The sequence below is a fragment of the Orycteropus afer genome, unplaced genomic scaffold (assembly GCF_000298275.1).
Source record: "Orycteropus afer afer isolate SDZICR_OR568_19922 unplaced genomic scaffold, OryAfe1.0 scaffold00232, whole genome shotgun sequence".
NCBI classification, from domain to species: domain Eukaryota; kingdom Metazoa; phylum Chordata; class Mammalia; order Tubulidentata; family Orycteropodidae; genus Orycteropus; species Orycteropus afer.
Window position 1 is genome coordinate 4,530,865 of NW_006921819.1, and position 10,353 is coordinate 4,541,217.

Consider the following 10,353-nt stretch of genomic DNA (forward strand, 5'->3'; position numbering starts at 1 on the left):
TGTCTCCCTCCTCATTTGCTGTCCCGGTCTGGTTCTGGTCACTCCTGGTGTCAGCCTACCCGCCTACCCAAATCCTTCCATTCCCCTGATTTAGCTCTCCCTTTCACTTTGCTTCTTGTCCTCTGTGTTTCTCCTCTCCTATTTCTTCCCTTCCCCCTCTAGCATTTCCACCTTCTCTCCTACAAGCATGCAGGCATATAAATGCAAGTTTTTGATACTCCTCTGCCTGTTGACTCTGATAGTTTCATATTTGCAACAGGTTTTTCTTCCCACAATCCCTCAGCTGCTGCTGCTGCTCAAGAGGTCAGATCTGCCACTGACTGTAATACCACCTCTTCCACCCACCTCTTCCAAGAAGAGAAAGTTAAACAGTAGCAGCATAGGTGGCAGTAATAGAGGTAATGAGAGAGAAGACTTTGATTCCACCTCTTCCTCCTCTTCTACTCCTCCTTTACAACCTAGGGATTCATCATCCCCTTCAACCTCCTCCTTTTCCTGCCTGGTGTGTGTGGGGGGGGGAGGGTTTTGTCAGTGGCTGCTTCCAGCCACCTACCGAAACTGAAGAAGCTGTCATGAAGAAACCCTGGAGTTTGTAGGGTTTGATGGGAGGATGGCTGAGGAATCCTCCTCCTCCTCCTCCTCCTCCTCCTCCTCCTTCTCCTCATCTTCACCAACTATTGCAACATCTCAGCAGCAACAACTTAAACACAAGAGTCTATTAATCTCTTCCACGGCTTCAGTGCATCATGCAAATGGCCTAACCAAATCTACCATTGTCTCTAGCTTTGCTAACAACAAGCCCGGCTCTGCTAAGTTAGTGGTCAAGAACTTTAAAGATAAGCCTAAATTACCAGAAAACTACACAGATGAAACATGGCAGAAACTGAAAGAAGCAGTGGAAGCTATCCAGAATAGTACTTCAATCAAGTACAATTCAGAAGAACTCAAACAGGCTGTGGAAAATCTTTGTTCTTACGAGATTTCTGAAAACTTGTACAAACAGCTGAGACAGATTTGTGAAGAGCACATCAAAGCACAGATTCATCAGTTCAGAGAGGATTCACTGGATAGTGTTCTTTTTCTAAGGAAAATTGATAAATGCTGCCAAAATCACTGCAGACAAATGATCATGATAAGGAGCATTTTTTTGTTCCTGAATAGAACGTATGTTCTTCAGATTCCATGCTACCCTCCATTTGGGACATGGGACTAGAGTTATTTAGAGCTCATATTATTGGTGATCAGAAAGTCCAGAATAAGACAATTGATGGCATTCTTCTCTTGGTTGAGAGGAAAAGGAATACTGAAGCAATTGATAGAAGTTTACTCTGAAGTCTGTTAAGCATGCTCTCTGATTTGCAAATTTATCAAGATTCTTTTGAACAACAATTCTTGGAAGAAACTAACCAGCTTTATGCAGCGGAAGGCCAAGAATTAATGCAAGAAAGAGAGGTTACTGAATATCTTCATCATGTTAACAAACATCTAGAAGAAGAAGCAGATAGACTTATTACATACTTAGATCAGACCACTCAGAAATCATTAATTGCTACTGTAAGAAAACAACTTCTAGGTAAATATTTAACAACAATTCTTCAGAATTTTTTAAATAACCTCTCAATGAAAACTGAATTCAAGATTTATGTTTCCTGTATCAGCACTTCAGTAGAGTTCGAGGTGGAGTTCAGGTGTTCTCTCTCTCTCTCTCTCTCTCTCTCTTTTCCAAATTTTATTGTGATTTGGGTGAAAGTTTACAAAGCAAATTCACTTTCCATGCAGCAGCTCACATACACTTTGTCTCATGACATTGATTGCAATTTTCGAAAATGCAACAGCTCCCCTCTTACTTCCTCTGCATAATTACCTCTTCCCTGTGTCTTTCCCTCCCATGCACTCCTGCTGCCCAAGCTGCCTCTCTGTGCATATACAGCCCTTTTATTCTCCCATGATTATTCTCTCCAAGGAGTGTATCTACCTAATGTAAATGTTCAGCTCATATGCCTGTCTTTTGTTTGGCTACAGCTGCAGGAGTGTGTTTAATTCCAGACCTGAAGGGCAGCTATGGGGCATAGTCTCAGTGGTTGCATCAGGCTCTATCAGACCAGCAAACCTGGTCTTTTTTCTTTATGATTTTGAGTTTTGTTCCAGATTGTTCTCCCACTCTATCCAGTATCTCCTACAGAGATCCCCCTCCAAGTAGTTGACACTGGTAGCCAGGCACCATCTAGGTCTTCTGATCTCATAAAAGTATAGGTTGAGGATGGCATGGTGTGCCAGCTGCTTGGACTAATTGTTTCCATGAGTCTTTGGTTTTCTTCATTCTTCTTTGCTGTGAACAAGGAAAGACCCATTACTGCATCTAGATGGCTGCTTGCAAGCTTTTAAGATCTCAGTCACTACTCACCAAAGCAGGATGTGGAAGAGTGTTTTTGTGTAGTATGTTATGCCAATTGAGCTTGATGTCGCCTGCAACCATGGGCCTGAGCCCAAAGGTCCAACTATTCCCTCCATCTGGGCAGCTGGCTGTGGCCAAGAAGTAACTACAACCTTGTCCCTTTAAAGATACACTTGTAGAAGAGTTCATATTGTCTTGCAGCAGTGGATTGAGTACATCAAGACATTTGGGAGCACTGTGGCAATTAATCCTGAAAAAGATAAAACCATGGTTCAAGAATTGCTGGATTTCAAAGATAAAGTTGACCACATAATTGCTATCTGCTCTCTGAAAAATGCAAAATTTATCAATGCCATGAAAGAAGCAGGAAGGGGGGTGGCAGGAGCCAGGGACTATAGAGCCTCAGGATCCAGGTAAGGGGAGGGCAGAGAGGTTTCAAACAGCTAAGGAAGACAAACTTGTCCTTCAGTTTGTCATACTGTGGTGGCTTGCATGTTGCTGTGAGGCTTGAGCCTGTGCCACTGGTGTCTCAAATGCCAGCAGGGTTGCACATGGTGCACAAGTTTCAATGCAGCTTACAGACAGAGACAGAGTAGGAAGAAGGAAGAGGCTATCCACTTCTCAAAAAATTGGCCAGACAAAATCTTATGAATAGCAGAGAAATACCATCTGTTACATTACTGGGAAACTTTATGTATAGCCTAGAAACACTGTCCAATACAATGCAGAAAGACCAGCACCTTAGGTTGGAAGGCACTCAAAATACAGGTGGGAAAGAGCTGCATCATTAGAGTAGAACCAACCTTAATGATAGGGATAAAGTAAAGCTTTCATGACCTCCATTTGCTGATGTAGCATGACTCATTCGAGGTGAAACAGCTGCAAACATCTATTAATATTTGGAACATGGAATGTATGAAGTACGAATCTAGGAAAATTGGAAGTTGTCAAAAATGAAATGAAATGCATAACAATTGATATCCCAGGCATTAGTGAGCTGAAATGGACCGGTTTTGGCCATTTTGAATCAGACGACCATGTGATCTACTATGCCAGGAATGACAGTTTGAGGAGGAATGGCATGGCACTCATCATCACAAAGGATGTTTCAAGATCTGTCCTGAAGTACAATGTAGTCAATGATAGGATAATATACCTACTCCTATAAGGAAGAACAGTAAATACTATGATTATTCAAATTTACACACGAACCACCAAAGCCAAAGATGAATAAATTGAATATTTTTATCAAATTCTGCAGTCTGAATTTGACAGAACATGCAATCAAGATGTGTCAGTTATCACTGGTGACTGGAATGCAAAAGTTGGAAACAAAGAAGAATTACCAGTAGCTGGAAAATTTGAGCTTGGTGACAGAAATAATGCTGGAGACCACATGATAGAAATTTGCAAGACCAATGGCTTATTCATTGCAAATACCTTTTTCAACAACACAAACTATGGCTATACATATGCACATCACCAGATGGAGTGCACAGGAATAAGATTGACTGCATCTGTGACAAGAGGCAATGGAAAAACTCAATATCTTTAGCCAAAACAAGGCCAGGAGCTGATTGTGGAACAGACCATCAACTGCTCATATGCAAATTCAACTTGAGGTTGAAGACAATTGAAACAATTCCACAAAAGCCACAATATGACCTTGAATATATTCCTCATGAATTTAGAGACAGTCTAAAGAATAGATTTGATGCATTGAATACCAATGACCAAGTACCAGAGGAATTATATGATGACACCAAGAACATCATCCATGAAGAAAGCAAGAGGTCATTAAAAAGATGAGGAAGGAAGAAAAAACAAAATGGATGTCAGAAGAGACTCTGAAACTTGCCCTTGACTGGAGAGTAGCTAAAGCAAATGGAAGAAACAACAAGCTAAAAGAGCAGAACAGATTTTGAATAGCAGCTCGAGCAGACAAAGCCAATTACTATAATGAAATGTGCATAGACCTGGAGTTAGAAAACCAAAAGGGAAGAACATTCTCAACATTTCTCAAGCTCAAAGAACTGAGGAAAAAAATTAAGCCTTGCATCGCAATATTGAAAGATTCTATGGGCAAAATATTGAATGATGCAGGAAGCATCAAAAGAAGATGGAAGGAATAAACAGACTCATTTTACCAAAAAGAACTGGTTGATCTTCATCCATTTCAGGAGGTGGCATATGATCAAGAACCAATGGCACTGAAGGAAGAAGATGAAGCTTCATTGAAGGAATTGGCAAAGAACAAGGCATCAGGAATTGGCGGAATACCCATTGAGATGTTTCAACAAACGGATGCCCCACTGGAGGCACTCACTCAGTTATGCCAAGAGATTTGGAAGACAGCTACCTGACCAACTGACTGAAAAGATTCATATTTGTACCCATTCCAAAGAAAGATGATCCCACAGATTGTGGAAATTATGGAACAATATCATTAATATCACACCCAAGTAAAATGTTACTGAAGATAATTCAAAAACGGTTGCAGCAATTTATTGGCAGAGAACTTCCAGAAATGCAAGCTGGATTCAGAAGAGGATGTGGAACAAGAGATATCATAGCTGATGTCAGATGGATCTTGGCTCAAAGCAAAGAATACCAGAAAAGTGTTTACTTATGTTTTATTGACTATGCAAACGCATTTGGTTGTGTGCAATCATAACAAATTATGGGTAACATTGAGAAGAATGGGAATTTCAGAACACTTCATTATACTCATGAGGAATGTGTACACAGACCAAGAGGCTGTCGTTCAAACAGAACAAGGGGACACCACATGGTTTAAAATCAAGAAGGGAGTGAATCAGGGTTGTATCCTTTCACCATACTTATTTAAACTATATACTGAGAAAATAATCTGAGAAGCTGGACTACATGAAGAAGAACATGCCATCAGGATTGGACCAAGACTCATTAACAACCTGTGATATGCTGATGACACAATTTTGCTTGCTGAAAGTGAGGATGACTTAAAGCACTTACTGATGAAGACTGAAGACTACAGTCTGCAGTATGGATTACATCTCAATATAAAGAAAACAAAAATCTTCACAACTAGACCTATAAGCAGCATCATGATAAATGGAGAAAAGATTGAAGTTGTCAAAGACTTCACATTGCTTGGCTCTACAATCTATGCCAATGGAAGCAGCAGTCAGGACATCAGGCAATATATAGCACTGGGCAAATCAGCTGCAAAGGACCTCTTTCAAGTGCTGAAGAGCAAAGATGTCTTCTTGAGGACTAAGGTGAGCCTGACACAAGCCATGATATTTTCAGTCACCTCATATGCATATGAGAGCTGGACAATGAATAAGGAAGACTGAAGAAGAATTGATTCTTTTGAGTAGTGGTGCTGGCGAAGAATGGTGAGAGTACCATGGACTGCTAAAAGATCTAATAAATCTGTCTTGGATGAAGTGTAGCCAAAAGACTCGTTGGAGGCAAGAATGACCGAACTTCATCTCATCTACTTTGGTCACTTTGGCAGAAGGGACCATTCCCTAGAGAAGAATGCCATGCTTGGTAAGGTGGACGGTTGATGAAGGAGGGGAAGGCCCTCAACAAGATGGATTAACAGTGGCTGTGGCGATGGTCTCAAGTATAGCAAGGATCGTGGATCTGGCAGGGGACCGGGCAATGTTTTGTTCTGCTGTGCATAGGGTCTCTATGAGTCAGAGATGACTGGATGGCACCTAACAACAAGAATATTAAAGAAGCATTTGAAACATTCATTAACAAAAAAACAAACAAACCTGCCGAACTTGTAGCTAAGTATGTAGATTCAAAGCTTCATGAGGCAACAAAGAAGCTACAAATGAAGAACTTGAAAAGAATATTGGATACAATTATGATCATATTTAGATTTCTCTGTGGCAAGGATGTTTTTGAGGCCTTTTATAAAAAAGATTTAGCCAAGTGCTTGCTGGTTGGGAAGAGTGCATCTGTAGATGCTGAAAAATCAATGCTGTCCAAGCTTAAACATGAATGTGGAATTGCTTTCACCAGCAAACTTGAAGGCATGTTTAAAGACATAGAATTTTCTAAAGACATCATGTGTCAGTTCAAATAGGTAAAAGTTATTCCCTGCAAACAGGAAGTGGAGCAAGTGAAAAACTGGAGACTTGAGCTAGCTGGTGGGTATATGCAGAACCAGACTGTACCTGGAAATATTAAATTAACTGTGAATATCCTAACAATGGATTATTGGCTAACATATGTGCCTATGGAAGTCCATTTACCACCAGAAATGGTAAAACTTCAGGAGATTTTCAAGACATTTTACCTAGGTAAACATGTTACTGTTGTTAGGTGCCATCTAGTCATCTCTGACTCATAGTGACCCTATGCAAACCAGAACAAAACACTGCTGGGTCTTCTGTAAGCCTCACAATCCTTGATATACCTGAGCCCATCATTGCAACCACTGTGTCTGTCCATCTTATTTGAGGGCCTTCCCCTTTTTCATTTACCCTCCACTTTACCAAGCATGATATCCTTCTCCAGGGAATGGTTCCTTCTGACAACTTGACTAAAGTAGGTGAGATGAAGTTTCACCATTCTCTCTTTGAAGGAGCATTCCAGCTGCACTTCTTCCAGGACAGATTTGTTAGCCATTTTAGCAGACCATGGTACTCTTAGCATTCTTCTCCTACGTCACAACTCAAAAGCATCAACTCTTCCTCAGTCTTCCTTATTCATTGTCCATCTCTCACGTGCAAAAGAGGTGATTGAAAATACCATGGCTTGGGTTAGACTCACCTTAGTCTTCAAGGAGACATCTTTGCTCTTCAGCATTTGAAAGAGGTCTTTTGCAGCAGATTTTCCCAATGCAATACATCATTTGATGTCTTGACTGCTGCTTCCATTGGTGTTGATTGTAGAACCATGTAATATGAAATCCTTGACAACTTCAATCTTTTCTCCATCCATTGTGAAGCTGTTTAATGGACGAGTTGTGAGGATTTTTGTTTTCTTTATATTGAGGTGTAATCCATACTGCAGACTGTAGTCTTTAATCTTCATGAGTAAGTGTTCAAGTCATCCTCACTTTCAGCAAGCAAAGTTGTGTCATCTGCATATCACAGGTTGCTAATGAGTCTTCCTCCAATCCTGATGCCATGTTCTTCTTTATATAATCCAGCTTCTAGGATTTTTTGCTCAGCATACCAGTTGAATAAGTATGGTGAAAGGATACAACCTCGACGCACTCCCTTCTTGATTTTGAACCATGCAGTATCCCCTTATTCTGTTCAAATGACAGCCTCCTGATCTATGTACAGGTTCCTCACGAGTACAACCGAATGTTCTGTAATTCCCATACTTTTCAATGTTATTCACAACTTGTTATGATCCACACAACTGAACGCTTTTGCATAGTCAGTAAAGCACAAATAAACATCTTTCTGGTATTCTTTACTTTCAGGTAAGATCTATCTGACATCAGCAATGATATCCCTCATTCAATGTCCTTTTCTGAATCCAGCTTGCATTTCTGGAAACTCTCTGTCAATATACTGTTACAACCATTTTTGAATTATCTTCAGTAAGATTTTACTTGCCTGTAATATTAATGATATTGTTTGATAATTTTCATATTCTGTGGGATCACTTTTCTTTGGAATGGGTATAAATATGGTACTCTTCCACTCAGTTGGCCAAATCTGAGTAGCTGTCTTCCAAATCTCTTGGCATAGCTGAGTGAGTGCCTTCCATGGGGCATCCATTTGTTGAAACATCTCAATGGGTATTCCATCAATTCCTGGAGCCTTGTTCTTTGCCAATTCCTTCAGTGCAGTTTTGACATCTTTTTTCAATACCATTGGTTCTTGATCATATGCCACTTCCTGAAATGGATGAAGAGCTACAGTTCTTTTTGGTACAGTGACTCTGTGTGTTCCTTCCATCTTCTTTTGATGCTTCTTTCATCATTCAATATTTTGCCCATAAAATCTTTCAATATTCTCTAGGCTTAATTTTTTCCCCCTCAGGCAAACATAATGGCCAGAAACTTCAGTGGCAATTGACTCTAGGACAAAGTGTGCTAAAAGCAGAATTTAAAGAGGGTGAAAAAGAATTCCAGGTCTCTCTTTTTCAAACACTTGTGCTTCTGTTTAATGAGGAGGAGGATTTCAGTTTAGAAGAGATCAAGCAAGTTACCAGAATAGAGGATGGAGAGTTAAGGAGAACTCTGCAGTCATTGGCTTGCAGCAAAGCTAGAGTTCTGGTGAAAAATCCAAAGGGCAAAGATATTGAAGATGGTGATAAGTTCATTTGTAGTGATGATTTCAAAGACAAACTTTTCAGGATAGAGATCAATCAAATCCAGATGAAAGAAACAGTTGAGAAACAAGCAAGCACTACAGAGAGTATTTCAAGAGAGACAGTATCAAATTGATGCTGTGATGTTCAAATTATGAAAAATGAGAAAGACACTTAGCCACAATCTTCTGGTTTCAGAAGTATACAACCAATTGAAATTTCCTGTAAAGCCTGCTGATTTTAAGAGGATAGAATCTTTAATTGACAGAAACTACATAGAAAGAGATAAAATCCAAACCAGCACAACTATGTTGCATAAAATGTTGGCCTTTAAAACTTTTGGTGTCATATGCAGTAGCCGGTGGATAAACTAACCTGTTGACCCTGTATTATTTGACTTCTTTTTTACCAAAACCAAACTCATTGCCATCGGCTCATAGCGATCCCTCCTTGGGTTTCCAAGGCAGTAAAACTATGGAAGTAGATTGCCCAATCTTCCTTCTGAGGAGTGGCTGGTGGGTTTGAACCACCAGCCTTCTGGTTAGCAGTCAATGCCTTAGGCACTACACCACCAGAGCTCCGACCAAATGAAACAGTGTAATGGAAATAGTTAAGTGGACTTTTTCTTTGGTTAACATGTCCATTTGAAGGTTAATACTTACCTTCAAGAAAAATGTTGTTGAACTCTTTGCATGTTATTTAGTATGATGTGCAGAAACTCTCAAGAAAGTATCTGGTCTTCATGATTCCTCTTTGGAACTGAGGAGGAGGGACCTTACGGCTATTTAAAAAAGGGGGGAGGGATTCTTATACACCATTAGCTATGGAGCAAAAGATTTATTTGCTCAAAACGTCATTTAAAGATACTTATACTGCATGCAAACTTTATTTACTGTACTGAGTTCTGGATGTATTTATCAAATAGAAAAACCATCCTGGACTTGATTGTTCACCTATCTTGTGAAGAAAAGAAAAATTGTCATAGCTATTGATATTTTACTAGGTAATGTTCTGTTACATTAAAAGGGATGTTTTAAAAAATTTATTTGGGAACATGTTTTCAAGTAGGGGGACAGTGCTTACATTCTGTCTTGTAAATACACATCCCAAAGTTTTGCATTTATGAGTACAGGATGTGTGTATATGGCTTAAACCAAACCAAACTCATTGCTGTCGAGTCAGTTCTGACTCATAGCAACCCCTCCTTGGGTTTCCAAGGCAGTATCTCTACAGAAGTAGATTGCTCAAACTTCTTTCCAAGAAGTGGCTGGTGTGTTGAACCGCTAGCCTTCTGGTTAGTAGTTAAATGCCTTAGACACTATACCACCGGATCTGAGTTTACTGTGCTAATTAACAGGTACTTATAAAAATAGCTGAAGTATAAGATTGGTGATCAGTTCTACTAGAGGCACACCAAGGAGAGACATCCAACTCTTTTTTTCCTATTAAAAATGAATACAATATGGTAATTGTGAAAAAGACAAAAATCAATATGCTTTGTAAACTCTTACAGAAGCAAAAATCCATCAGCTTACCTTAGACTCTAAATGCTATTTGTACAGTTTTTGTCTTAACTTGGACCTATTATAGACTGTTACAGTCTTCCTAGGATTTAGCATTCCTATTTTCTCTACCAAAGTTTTATGGAAGCATCTCTATTCTCCTCTTTGTTGGTAAATAAGCCC

At 39.7% G+C, this 10,353-nt stretch overlaps 1 pseudogene; it reads left to right on the plus strand.

Moving 5' to 3' along the window:
• Window positions 1–201: 201 nt before the first annotated feature.
• LOC103203838 lies at window positions 202–8,987 on the plus strand (annotated as a pseudogene).
• The last annotated feature ends 1,366 nt before the right edge of the window (window positions 8,988–10,353 follow it).